Below are 13,175 nucleotides of genomic sequence, written 5' to 3'. Positions count from 1 at the left end.
TGTACAACCTCCTATGTGATTCATGCCCTTGTTCTCAGTTACTATCTATGCATTGATGCCTTGGAAACCTTTATCTCTAGGCTAACTTCATTGTTGATACTGCCATCTGGATAGTCTAATGCTCCTTAAATCCAAAAGGTCTAAAGTCAGGACTTCCACCCCTTGCTATAATGGAGTAAACTGGCAATCCACCATTATTAAAAAAAAAATTACTCAACTGGACAAATTATATGAGTCACCTGTTTCAGGTAGCAGAACTCTGTGGTCCCTAAGTGAAGAGATACTTAAGAGGTGAGCCCAGAATCACTCAGACTCTATCTGAGGGCAGTTTCCATACCAGGAAGCTTAAGGACTTGCTGAGCTGAGCAGTCAGAGACTGTAGTTTGGGGCAGCTGAGCAGCTGGAATCTGCAAGATGGGGCACTGGAGAGGTGGAAGCTTTGCAAAAACAGGGCTCCAAATATCCTTGGTGGGGTGGGGTCTCTGTAGGCGCTTGGCTATGAGCTGTGCTGACATATGTAAGATAAGACTATCCAAGAATTACCAGATAACAGCTTCTGTGAGCTTGAAGGCCAGGCAGAAATATTAGAGTTCAAACAGTGATGGGGGTCACCAGAGTGTCAGCTCAGCCTGAATGGAAAGTCTCATTAATACTTTGTTCATAATACCTCAGGCATCTATCCGGGACACCAGGAAGATCACATTTTAATGTCAGCACCATGTTCTAGGGCAGAATTTCTCAGATTGTTCTCCCCTGATCAGTTGTATCAGCATCAGATGGAAATTTGTTTTACAAACTGTTGGAAATGCAAATTCTAGATTCCCACCTCAGATCTACTGGGTCAGAAACTTGGAGGAAAAAGCCTAAAAATTTGTAGGGTTTTTTTCTTTTATTGAATTACCTCTGATATACAATCTTATATTGATTTCAGGTATACAACACAGTGGTTCAACAATTACTCATATTATTAAACCCTCACCCCCTCTAGTAAGGTTACTATCTGTCAACATAGGAAGACATTACAGAACTATTGGCTACACTCTCCATGCTGTACTGCTATCCCCATGACCAATTTATATTATGATTGAGATTTTTAAGCCCTTTTATCCCTCTCCCACTCCCCTCAACCCCTCCTCCATGGCAACAACCAGTCACTTCTCAGTGTCTATAAGTCTACTGCTATTTTGTTTTCTTTTGTTTTATATTCCACAAATAAGTGAAATCATATGGTATTTGTCTTTCTCTACCTGGCTTATTTCACTTAGCCTAGTACTCTCTAGGTCCATTCATGTTGTTGCAAATGCCAGGATTTCTTTCTTCTTATGGCTCAATAATATTCCATTGTGTATATGTACCACCTCTTCTTTATCCATTCATCTACTGATGGACACTTTGGTTGCTCCCATATCTTGGCTATTGTATCTAATGCAACAATAAACATATGGGTACATATATCTTTTCAAATCAGGGATTTTGTTTCTTCCAGTAAATTCCTAAAAGTGGAATTACTAGGTCATATGTTATTTCTATTGTCAGTTTTTGAGGAACCTCTACAATGCTTTCATAGTTGCTGCACCAATTTACATTCCCACCAACAGTGTAGGAGGGTTCCATTTTCTCCACACCCTTGCCAACTCTTGATATTTCTTGTATTTTGGATAGTAGCCATTCTAACTGGTGTGAGGTACTATCTCATTGTGGTTTTGATTTGTATTTCCCTGATGATTAGGAATGTGAAGCATCTTTTCATGTGACTGTTGGCCATCTGTATTTCTCCTTTGGGGAAATGTCTCTTCAGGTCCTGTGCCAGTTTTTTAATTGGGTTATTTGTTTTTTAGGTTTTTGGTTTTGAGGTGTATGCATTCTGTATATATTTTGGATGTTAGCCCCTTATTGGATAAATCATTTATGAATATATTCTCCCATACCATAGGTTGCCTTTTTGTTCTGCTGATGGTGTTGTGTGCTATACAGAAGCTTTTTAGGTTGATGAAGTCCCACTTTTTCATTTTTTCTATTGTTTCCCTTGCTCGAGGAGATGTGTCCAGGAAAAAATTGCTTGTGCTTATGCTCAAGAGATTTTTGCCTGTTTTTTTCTAAGAATTTTATAGTTTCATGTCTTATAGTTAGTTCTTTAGTCCATTTTAAGTTTACTTTTGTGTGTGGAGTTGGACAGTAGTCCAATTTCATTCTCTTGCATGTAGCTGTCCAGTTTTGCCAACACCAGTTATTGAAGAGACTATCTTTTCCCCATTGTGTATTCATGGCTCCTTTATCATATATTAATTGACCATACATGCAGGGGTTTATATCTGGGTTCTCTATTCTGTTCCATTGATCTATGGATCTGTTCTTGTGCCAGCACCACACTGTTTTGATTACTGTAGCTTTGTGGTATAGCTTGAAGTCAGGATGTATAATACCCTTCCCTTGTTGTGATGATGATCCCCTCTCACTACTGTATATTCAAATGAAACCTCTATTATCCTGGGTTTCTGTGTTACTATGAGGAGCATTGCCCCCTGGCTAACCTGCATGGAACATGTGGCATGAGCAAAGAATTATTTTGGTTGTTTTAAGGCACTGAGATTTTGAGGTTGTTTTTTGTCACAGCATGACCTAACCTGACTAACATACTACCTGATAGGATCATCGTGAGGGTTAAATGAGATGACATATATCAAGTGCTTGACACATGGTTAGCACTCAATGTTAGTAATTATCATTCTTGTTTGAACCTGTGTAGTAACCGCCTAGCCTCTCTGACCCTGAACCATTTCCTCCATCTACTCCACTGCCACCTACATGATCTTTCTAAAAGGCCACCACCTAAGTGATCTTTCTAAAAGGCCACTGATCATTTTTCCTTATTTACAATGTATCAGTTTCTCCTGATTTTGGTAAAGCCTACATTCCCTAGCAGGGGTCAAGACTTCCATGGCCTGGACCCTGCCTGCCTCTCCAGCTCCAACTCCCATTAATCTCCCAAAGGTCCCCTGGATCCAGACACATTAAACAACCACTGTTGCCAGTTCTTGTTATGCTCTATCTCACATTAATATCATTGCAAATATATTCCTTCTGTCTTGAGGGCCCTTCCTTCCCTTGTCCATCAGGCAAACTGCTTTTTATCCTTCAAGATATCTCAATGCTCACCTCATCTATGAACCTACTCTGGCATGCTCAGTAGGAGTTAGCTTCCTCTATTGCACACTAATTATTTGTTTGCTTGTCCATTTTTGTTAGACTGTGGCCCTTGATGGCAAAAACTGTGCCCACTTCATCTTTGTACCCCCAGGGCCTAGTACTGTCCTGTCATGAGCCAGATATGTGCCTACAGCCTATTTATTGAAAAAAATGAATAAATGATTATTTATTGAAATTCTGTTTCTAATACAATTCATTCATTAGGCCATACCAAGGTGGGCAAAGTTTCCAATTTTTCTTAGACACAACAGAACCTAAAATTAGGAAAGATTTTAAACATAAAAGCAATGCAAACTAAGATAATTTGTAATTCAATATTTTTTATTCTTAAGATTCCAGTACTAATCCCCAAATTCAGCAATATGATTGTCACATAAGTGGTAGCACACTAAATAGAGGTGATAGCTGTCACACAAAATGTTTACTTTCTGACATTTTGACTATCTGAGATTCTTCATACGACCATTTTTTTGATATAATGAAAAAATTAGCAGTCAATAGATAAAATACCTCAGAAATGTATGTCTAATTAATATTCTCTTGGTGCACTTTCTTTTACCAATAGTGGTTTTAATAATACAGATGTGGCTTGAACATCTGAAGTCATTTTCTGGAAGGCTGCTGCCCTTCCAATGGCAGATTTCTAATATTCCTTTAATCTGTAGCTTTCTCAAGAGCTCTTTATTGTCTCTCTTGCAAAGAATGATGGCCTTTTTTTTTAAATTAAGGTATCATTAATATACACTCTTATGAAGGTTTCACATGAAAACCAATATGGTTATTACATTCACCCTTATTATTGAGTCTCCCCATACCCCATTGCAGTCACTCTCCATCAGTGTAGTAGTAAGATGCCACAGAGTCCCTATTTGTCTTCTCTGAGCTACACTATCTTCCCTGTGATCCCACACACACCATGTGCACCTATTGATACCCCATAATCCCCTTCTCCCTCCCTCCCCACCCGCCCTTCCACACCCCTACCCTTTTGTAGCCACTAGTCCCTTCTTAGAGTCTGTGAGTTTGCTGCTATTTTGTTCCTTCAGTTTTACTTCACTGTTACACTCCACAAATGAGGGAAATCATTTGGTATCTGTCTTTCTCTGCCTGACTTATTTCCCTGAGCATAATAACCTCTAGCTCCATCCACATTGTTTGTTGCAAATGGTAGGATTTGTTTCTTTCTTATGGCTGAATAGTATTCCATTGTGTATATGTACCACATCTTCTTAATCCATTCAAGAATAATAGCTTTTTTATGTTCAGTTTTCAGAATCTTTTACCTCTGTCTCCACCATAAAATCCATAGCCATTACAAAGGGCACTGACTGACATTTTTCCAACAAAACCTTCCCTTCATGAGTCCATGATATGATTTCCATAGACCATAATAAATTCCAGAATCCTTATATTGCCCACTGCTATCAAATTAACATGGTTCTACAAGACTGAGGTAATCCAATAGCAAAATTTCTAAATAAGAGAACTATAAAATCCTAAGAAATTTGTTTTCAAAGATTTATAAGGATCAGATGGAGCAGAGGTTGAAATGGGAAGGGCATGCAATACTTAGTAAGAAAAAGAATCTTGACATGTGGGTATAAATCAACCTGCATACACCCATGTGTCATAGAGCACAGGCACCCAGAGTGACTTGGAGAAGGAATTCACATAGGAAACTGTCTGTGCAGGTTAAGTCTTCAGGAGAAAAGAAAACATGGCAAATAAAGAATTAAGTGTAGCTCCAGTTAAGGAAGGGCATGACTGAGAACTTTAAAACCTCTGAGTAAAAACTGTGACACCACCCACATGGGCTAGTCCTTAGATCTGGGAGTTGGAGTGACTGCACTTAGCAGAGGGGAGGAAAGGAAAGGGTAGAAATTCAGTTCTTGGGAGGGAAAAAGAACACCTCCAAAAGTACTTATCTCTTTCCATACTCCAAGGAGAAAGGGTTTTTTTGACCCCCAAAGACAAAAATGGCTTTCAAAGGAAATTTAGAATTCCACAAAAGGAGTTTGAGCAATAGCCCAAGTTTGAGTAATGTGGATGTGAATAATCACACCCACACTGGTTGGAAAAACATGTTATGTGGAAACATGTTATGTTGGGCCGACATTTTAGGTTTAAAGAGTATGTGAATTATCAATGGTACCCTTCCGTTGTGTCTGTGGGAGAACATGCTCCCAGTTGAAAATGAGGCTGGAGTACAGGCAGTTGTAGCCAAGCAGTCACCCCTTGCATGCACAGAATACTTCTGGCAGAATCTGGCTGACCACACAGTGGAGAGAGGTCCTGGCAAATTCAACATTTAAAGGTCATTGAGCAAAAACAGCATTTTAATTTTTATAACGAACTAACTGAATAGATACAAGGGAACAACAAAAGGAATGTAATTTCTGGGATCAGTTCTTTCTTGGATTGGGTTAGAAACATTCAGCACATATGAATTGTTTATTGTCAGCTATGAAATAGACTTTAGAGGGAGGCCACATCAGATCATATCAAATTAAATCTGGATAGCAAAGTGTTCCCAGCGTTGATCGATCCAGATGGATAGTTGTTGGTCTTTCATTTTCTAAATTTGTTTCAGTTAATAGACCAGAGGGTCTGATCACTCCTAATTATGTCACATGAAAATGAATGAACAAATTCATTTGCAACAGAAATTCATTAGAACTGATAGGCTCTATGGAATGATTTGCTGGTATTAAGTTGGTTTCAGAGATTGGGATGCATCCTGTCTGCACATTGGGCCCTGTTCTCTCTGTTGGCCCTGTGGGAGCTTGACAAGCAAGTCAAATATTATTCTAGTCAAGACGTACATTTCCCCAACTAAGTGTCTTTGCATTTTCAGGTTAAAACCTGAATAAATTATTCCAATTTCAGAAAGAAATGAAAAGCCATCTTCATTTTGACTAATATTACCTGAAAACATTAGTTTTTCCCAATGGCAAAGAATTCCCTAACTGTTTTAGGGAATGTCTCAAACTGGAACCACTGTTTTAGGGAATGTCCAAACTGGAATGTCGAAAGCTGGAACCATTAGGTTCGCCTGAGGTGGTTAAGGAGTCAGTCCTCAGTGTCAGAGAACTTGGCCAACTTGATTTCTCTTTTTTTTTTTTTTGCAAGAAAGATCAGAGATAAAGGAAATTCATCTTCAAAATACCCTTGAAACACATTATACCTTAAGAACATGGCAACATCAGGAGTCAGCAAATTGATGAAACAGAGGATTAACAGCTATACAGGATGGTTTCTGTGGTTGGATATCTCTGACTCATGGGGGGTCAAGCAGAGGTTGTATGGGTAGAGGTGAGGGTGGGGAGAGTGGTATGTAACTATTAATACCATATTCTGAAATTGTTATTGCTTTTATATACTTTTAGTGATAATACATACTTTATTTTACAATTTCAAATAATCTTAAAGCAGGATGTGAGATTTTATATCTAACATGTGGTTAAAACGTACCACATGTTGCATGAGGGCCACTGGGGCACCTCATTTAGACTTTTTGCAAAGAATACAGGGTAGGCCTTTTAAACTTATCACAATTCATAATATTTACAATCATTTTAAGTGACAATCTCAAGAGAAACAATGAAGTCAAAATCTTCCTATCCAACCATTAGTGACTCTCAATTTTTACTCTGTGAAGATCTCAGCCCTTTCTTCTAAGTATCCACCTTTGTTAGTAGCAAAAAGGACACAGCCAACATCCCAGTGACCTTTTCTCTAGGAAAGTAAAGCCTCTCTGCTCTCAAAGTACCAGCTGCTTCTCCCAGCACACACTGTGACTGCGTTCAAAAGGAAGACAGTGGTCAGAGTAAGCTCCCAGAATATATAGACTCTCATAAGACACACTCGGCTGGAGTATAGACTCTTTTAAGCACACTGCACAGACCTATGATGGCTTATTTGAATCCTTACCCTGAATGGTAAGGTCACATTGAGATTATAAAATTTCTACAAGTGTGCCAGCAAGCATGTCCACCCAAAAGTTCCACTGAGCCCTGCTGTTGGTCTGGTTAAATTGTCTGACTTTGAGCAGGTACCAGGGACTTCCTGCCTTAAATGCATGTCCATTAACCTTTAAGTTTCATTGCCATTACCTCACAAAGAGGCCCATTACCTTAGCAGAAAGTTCTAGATCAACAGTTTCTCAACCTTCTTCTTTATTGGAATATCCTTTTTAACATCTTCACTTCATTTGGGCTTTTAATATACATTGAGAAAACTACATAATGGCAAAAAAGTTACTGTTAACCTACATTGAAATTAACATGCAAATTGTTAATCAATATTATAGATCTTTAAAAATAATAGTTGTATATGAAACATAGTCAATCTGCAGGCAAGGCTTGAAGAAGACCTGTATTACTTAAGGCTCTTTTGGTTGCAAATAACAGTAACAAACTCTGGCCAGAATAGATTAAAAGGCTCCAAAGAAAAGTTGAACACCAAGAGCAAGGTCATGGTCACTGGCAGTGCATGGCTCCACTCTAGGGCATTGGACATCACCACAACTTTTAGACTCTCAGTTCAGCAGTCCAGGTTCCCGGACTGAAAAATTGATTGGCTCAGCTTGGGTCTATTCCTGGATGACCTATGGCCAGGGAGGACGCAAAGTACAGATAAAGTAGCTGGGGGTCACCCCTGGGTATCCACTGGGATCAACAGTTGACACTTCAGTTTTAGAATTTTTTTCCTTCTTGAACATATCCCTTTGAGAGTTTCTAAGTACAGACCCAGAGCTATCCTTTTCTGAAGCCCACCTGACAACTGGCATCCTCAAAGTTTAGGATTGCCTGTCTTCTCCGTCATGATATTTGTTTCTCATAGTCGCATTGTACCTTGGTCAAAATTAAAAACAGAATAGTATTTCCCTTGATTGTTTTCTCCTTCAGAGAGATGAAATGCCAGGGGGTACAGGGTAATTTATCAGATGCTCTTCTTTGAACAAAATTAGATTTCTGGTACACATCAGGAAAATGGACATACTTGGAACGTATTAATCTAGAATTTCTATATAGAAGGGAATGGGGACAATGGGATTGAAAAGGGAGGCTAGGAGATTCATCTTGAGCCATCATTTTTATAGCAAGTCCAAATTTCACCCCAATATTTTATGTGAGTGGATAGTATAGGTTCTGTGTCCAGATTCCATTTACCTACTGGTACACCCATCTTTTCCATCTGCTGAGTGTTGGCTGCTAATGATTCATAACTGCCCCCATCTGTAGAAACTGCTCTCAACTGAACAGGAGTCAACTCACCCAAAATGTTACATCCTCCCACAAGGGGGAGAGCTCTATGCTCAAAAGTCACTCAAATTCTGTAGTTTTTTCTGAATATCACACTGTAATATTTAGCTAAAGCTACCTTAACAAAAAACCATAGTCTGGTTTGTTTAAACAACAGAAAAGTTTTTCTCACAGTTCTGGAGTCTGGAAATCCCAGATTAAGGTGCCAACAAGGTGGGTTTCTCCTGAGGCCTCTCCCCTTGGCTTGCAGAGGCCTCCTCTTACTGGGTCCTCAGGTAGCCTCCTCTCTCTGTGCATGCATCCCCGGTGTCTCTTCCTCCTCTTATAAGAACACCAGCCATATTGGATCAGAGCTCTCCTTATGACCTCGTATAGCCTTAATTACTTCCTAACTACAAATATTGAACTCCTAGGCCTTCAGATACAATCATCTTGGGGTTAGGATTTTAACATATGAATTTTGAGGAGAAATTCAGCCCATAACAGACACTAACCCTGTTTTTCCCTCTGCAGCCTTACAAACTGCCACTGGCTAAAAACACAAGAATCTGTCCAAGCTGGGCAATTCGTAAAGCAGGTAGGATTACAGAGTTTTGATAACTCCAAGTCAACATTCAGTTTGAATATCAAATAAGTAAGCACTGACCCAGGAATGTCACACTTCCCAGGAACACCTACCAGCAGATTTAAATATTGCTTCTTTGCTAGTTGTTCATTTTGAAGTTCAATCAGCAAGGACTTTCATGATGAGCATATCAGGGCTGCTGTATGGAATTTTTGTTTAGATCTGTGGCATCATCCTTAGAGAGTATGTTCAAGACCAAATGAAGATAGTTAATTTACCTGTTCTTTGTTTTTGTTTGTTTGTTTGTTTGCACCTAAACTAGGGAAAGGCAGGCCCGATGTGCATGGCTGGCTTCAACCAAATTCTTCCTCCAAGGGACATAATATTGGTCCTCATGGGTTAGATGCCACTGTCATGGATAAAAAAAGAGGGAGGTAGGGAGAGTTATATGTTATTTAATGAAGATTACAATTTGTACAAAATCTTATCTGGAAAAGAAGAAAAGAAAAAACTTTCAGACTTAGAATTGTATCAAGCTTCCAACCAACTTGGACTGAGATTCAAAACAAATACATGAACTCTAAGTTCAAAGACATATTTTCCAAAAATTGATAAGCCCTTACCAGATAAAGCTGAGATACAAAAAGATCTTAACTAGAGCTATACATAATTCCAGTATGTAAGATTTATAACTCAGGCCTTATTACTTAAAAAAAAAGGTAAATTCTCATCTAGGCTTGCAGTTTCCCTCCCCTCTAATTCTGTGCCAAAAGAAACAGAATTGTTCATATTCTGTACATAAAAATCACTTCTGTAGTATTGCATGCTGTTAATTATCAAATGAATAATATCTTAAAGTATAATATTACCAGGAATGAGTGAGTAGTTTTAAGTATTAGTCCAAGGAAGAAAACCTCTTTCATTAACTGAATGTACGAGCAGCCGCTGGCCCCTCCCACATACACGTTGCTGCTTCTTAGCAAGGAACAGTCAGTCCCAGAAGTGCCATATTGCTGAACGCAGATAGCTATTCATTGACTCCAGTATTTTCCTGGTTGACTGGCAATGCTCAGGCAATTTGGTGTTTCTGCGGTTGTAGCTTCTGAATGCAGAGCTCTGTTGTACCTGGTGAGCCATCTTCAGAAAAACAGGGCCCTGACACCATGTTCTAGGTGAACAGCAAATGCTCTATCATTTGTATGTCCCAATATCATATGAATCTTAGCAGATTGACATTAGGCAACCAGAGCAGAAGGTATATTGCGTGCACCTGGAAGATCTTTGTGTTCTTAGCTGAATCTCCATCTTCCCAATCTTGCCTTGACAGCTAGCCTGTTACCACAGAGAATGGGACAGAAGCCAGATTTAGTTAGCCTTTGCCCTAAAGGATCCTAGTTTTTAGAGGTCCATTGTCTGCACTGTCACAACTATGAATAAAGACAGCCCTAATTATTTTTGTGGCTACATTTGCTAGTAAATACAAATGACTATATTGACACCAGAGGATCAGAATCAGGCACAAGAACAAGCACTTACATAGTACTTCTTGGCACCAGGCCCTGTTGTGAGCAGTTTTAAAATATTTAATTCAATCCTCACAACAACCCTATGGAGTAGATGCTCTGCAGATGAGAATACTAATCACAGAGAGGTGAAGTGACTTAACCAAGGCCACACAGAATGAAAGTGGCAGAGACAGGATTTGAACCCTAGAAGTGTGGTGCTGGAGTTTATGCTCTTTACCAATGCTGTGTTGTACATAATAATGTCATGATGGTAAACGAGGTAATGTCATTTATGTGACAACTATGGCCTTGATCCTCTTTAATATAGTCAGCCAAAACAGTCATGTTCTGAGATTAATTCGGAAGCTTACCCCTCCCCTTTTATTTTTTCTGGGCCTTCAGTAATGTGAAGAGGCCATTCCTTTCCCATTTTAAGGTAAATGAACTTGAGCCAATTCCCAGAATTCAGTTAGTACCTATCCTCAAAGCCCTGTGTTAATGAATCCACCAAAGTACAGAGGAAGGAAGAGGAAAGGTGGTTTTGCCAAAATGATTTGATAAGGGAAAGATAAGTAATGTGCTCAGAAGAAAAAGGAGGAACCCAGTCTTTGTCTCATTCAATTAGGTCAAGATTAGAGCTCTCAAATCAAGTCATCAAATCAATGCTCCAAGTAAGACAGAGATTGCTTGTTATGGGCAAAATACTACTTAACATCCATAAATATGAGAAAGATGATAAAGGTGTTTTACCTTTGACAATTCAGAGTCTTGTCTTGTACTTGATTCACTGAGTAGCTCAGATAATTATTTGCTGCCTCCTCCAAAGGGGGGTCCTTGTGGGTAACAGTGGCTGAACTGATTGTCTCTGTTACACAAATACATTCTCTCTAATTATCAAGGGGTTTTTCTGTGGAAGGCATTTGCTGTAGACAAAAACTTTAAGATAGTCCCAAAGATTTCTTGCCCGAATTCCTGGAGGCTGTGAATGTAAGATTTCACTCTGGTGATTACATTATGTTATGCGGTATAGTTGACTTTAAGAAAGGGAGATTATCTGGATGGGACTGATCTAAATACATGAGAGCTAGAAAGGCTTTAAGTTGCTGAGAGCAGAAGTCAGAGATACTTCAGCTGTGAAAAGGACTTGATGTATAGGTCCTAGTTTGAAGATGGCCACTGGAGGAGGAATGTGGGCAGCTTTAAAGAGCTGACAGAGGGCCAGAGCTGACAGCCAGCAAGCAAACAGGGACCTCAGTCCTACAGCTGCAAGGAACTGAATTCTGCCGAATACGGGAAAGCACTTAGAAGAGAATTCTGAGCTCTAGGCAAGAACACAGCCAAGATACTGTGGTTTCAGCCTTGTGAAACTCTGAGCAGAGAATCCAGTTACGCCATCTGGGACTTCAGGTCCAGGGAACTGTGAGATAATGAATGTTGTTCCAGTCTCCCAGATGCATGCTAATTTGTTATGTAGCAGTAGAAAATTAATATAGCATTAATATTCCCTTTTTACAGAGGAGGAAGCTGAAGTTCAAGTTAAGTAAATTGGTTAAAACTGTCTTGTAAGTGTGATGGGGGCAGAATATGACTTAGGCCTGACTTCAGAGCCAGTTCACTTTCCTGCCTCACTCCATACCACCTACAACCGAGGAGCAGACAGACCTGCCCACGTGGCTGCTAAGTAATGTTAACCAACCAGGAGCCACCGTGTAAAAAGGAATAAAGCACCGTCTGAGGAAAGGATGACTCAGATTCTTACTTATTTTTAGAAACCCACATGAAACTATTGGCTAAACAATAGCTTGGGTTTCTGCAGTGATCTTGATCCGTGGGAGTGGCCCCCACTAAGGGCTCCGTGGAGATGTATTAGTTGATCTCCTTTTTTAGCTACAAGCACTAGGTGACTGGTTTCCAAATAAGTGAAGCTGAATGGATTTAGACAGATTAACATTTTAACAGCAAGAAGCAGTTAGGGGAAGAAAAAGCAAATCCTGTGGCGCTTGCTAGCACACTGAAACACACAAGTACAATAAACCCTGCTCTTCAAGGCCTGGCTTTGTAAATATTAGCTTTATGCAGATGTGTCAGTTTAAAAAGGAGGAGTTTTAAAAAGCAGTTACCATCAGGATCTGTCCCTGGCTCCCTCTGTGACCTTTCCTTCCCCTTTCTGGCTTACTCCACTCCAACCACAGGGCCCTGGGCATTCCCTTGAATATGCCAAGGTGTCTCTGCTGCCTCAGGACCTTTGCACTTCTGTTCTCCCTTCCTTGGAACATTCTTCTTCTAGTTCCTGCCCTTAATCTGCTCAAGCAGATTCTTACTGATCAAGATCACTGCTCAAGCGGAATCTTACTGGAGTGTCTCAGTCTGATCATCTAATCAGCTGTGCTCTCTGCCCATCACTCTCTCCCTAACCCTACTTTATTTTTCTTCATAGCACTTTGACCACCTGATAACACTTTACACATAAAAATATATTTATTTGCTTGTTTGTTTTCATCTGCCTCTCACACTGGAACGGAAGTGCTAGGAGGGCGGAGAGCCTTTGTTTGCTTTATTTTTTGCTCTATCCTCAGTGTCTAGAGCAGTTCGTAGCATACGTACGGCAGGGACTTAACTATTTGTTGGACAAGT

At 39.8% G+C, this 13,175-nt stretch overlaps 1 long non-coding RNA gene across 1 annotated transcript in view; it reads left to right on the top strand.

The window, feature by feature from the left end:
• The window catches only part of LOC130683780 (uncharacterized), a 34,800-nt gene that overhangs the window by 16,170 nt on the left and 5,455 nt on the right, over positions 1–13,175 (top strand). The window contains exon 2 of the long non-coding RNA XR_008997724.1: positions 8,985–9,048. This is a non-coding gene — a long non-coding RNA (uncharacterized LOC130683780). The remainder of the gene's footprint in view (positions 1–8,984; positions 9,049–13,175) is intronic.

Source organism: Manis pentadactyla, chromosome 5 (assembly GCF_030020395.1).
Source record: "Manis pentadactyla isolate mManPen7 chromosome 5, mManPen7.hap1, whole genome shotgun sequence".
NCBI classification, from domain to species: Eukaryota; Metazoa; Chordata; class Mammalia; order Pholidota; family Manidae; genus Manis; species Manis pentadactyla.
Note: the sequence above shows the minus strand (reverse complement) of the source record. Positions and strands in the feature narration are given on the sequence as shown.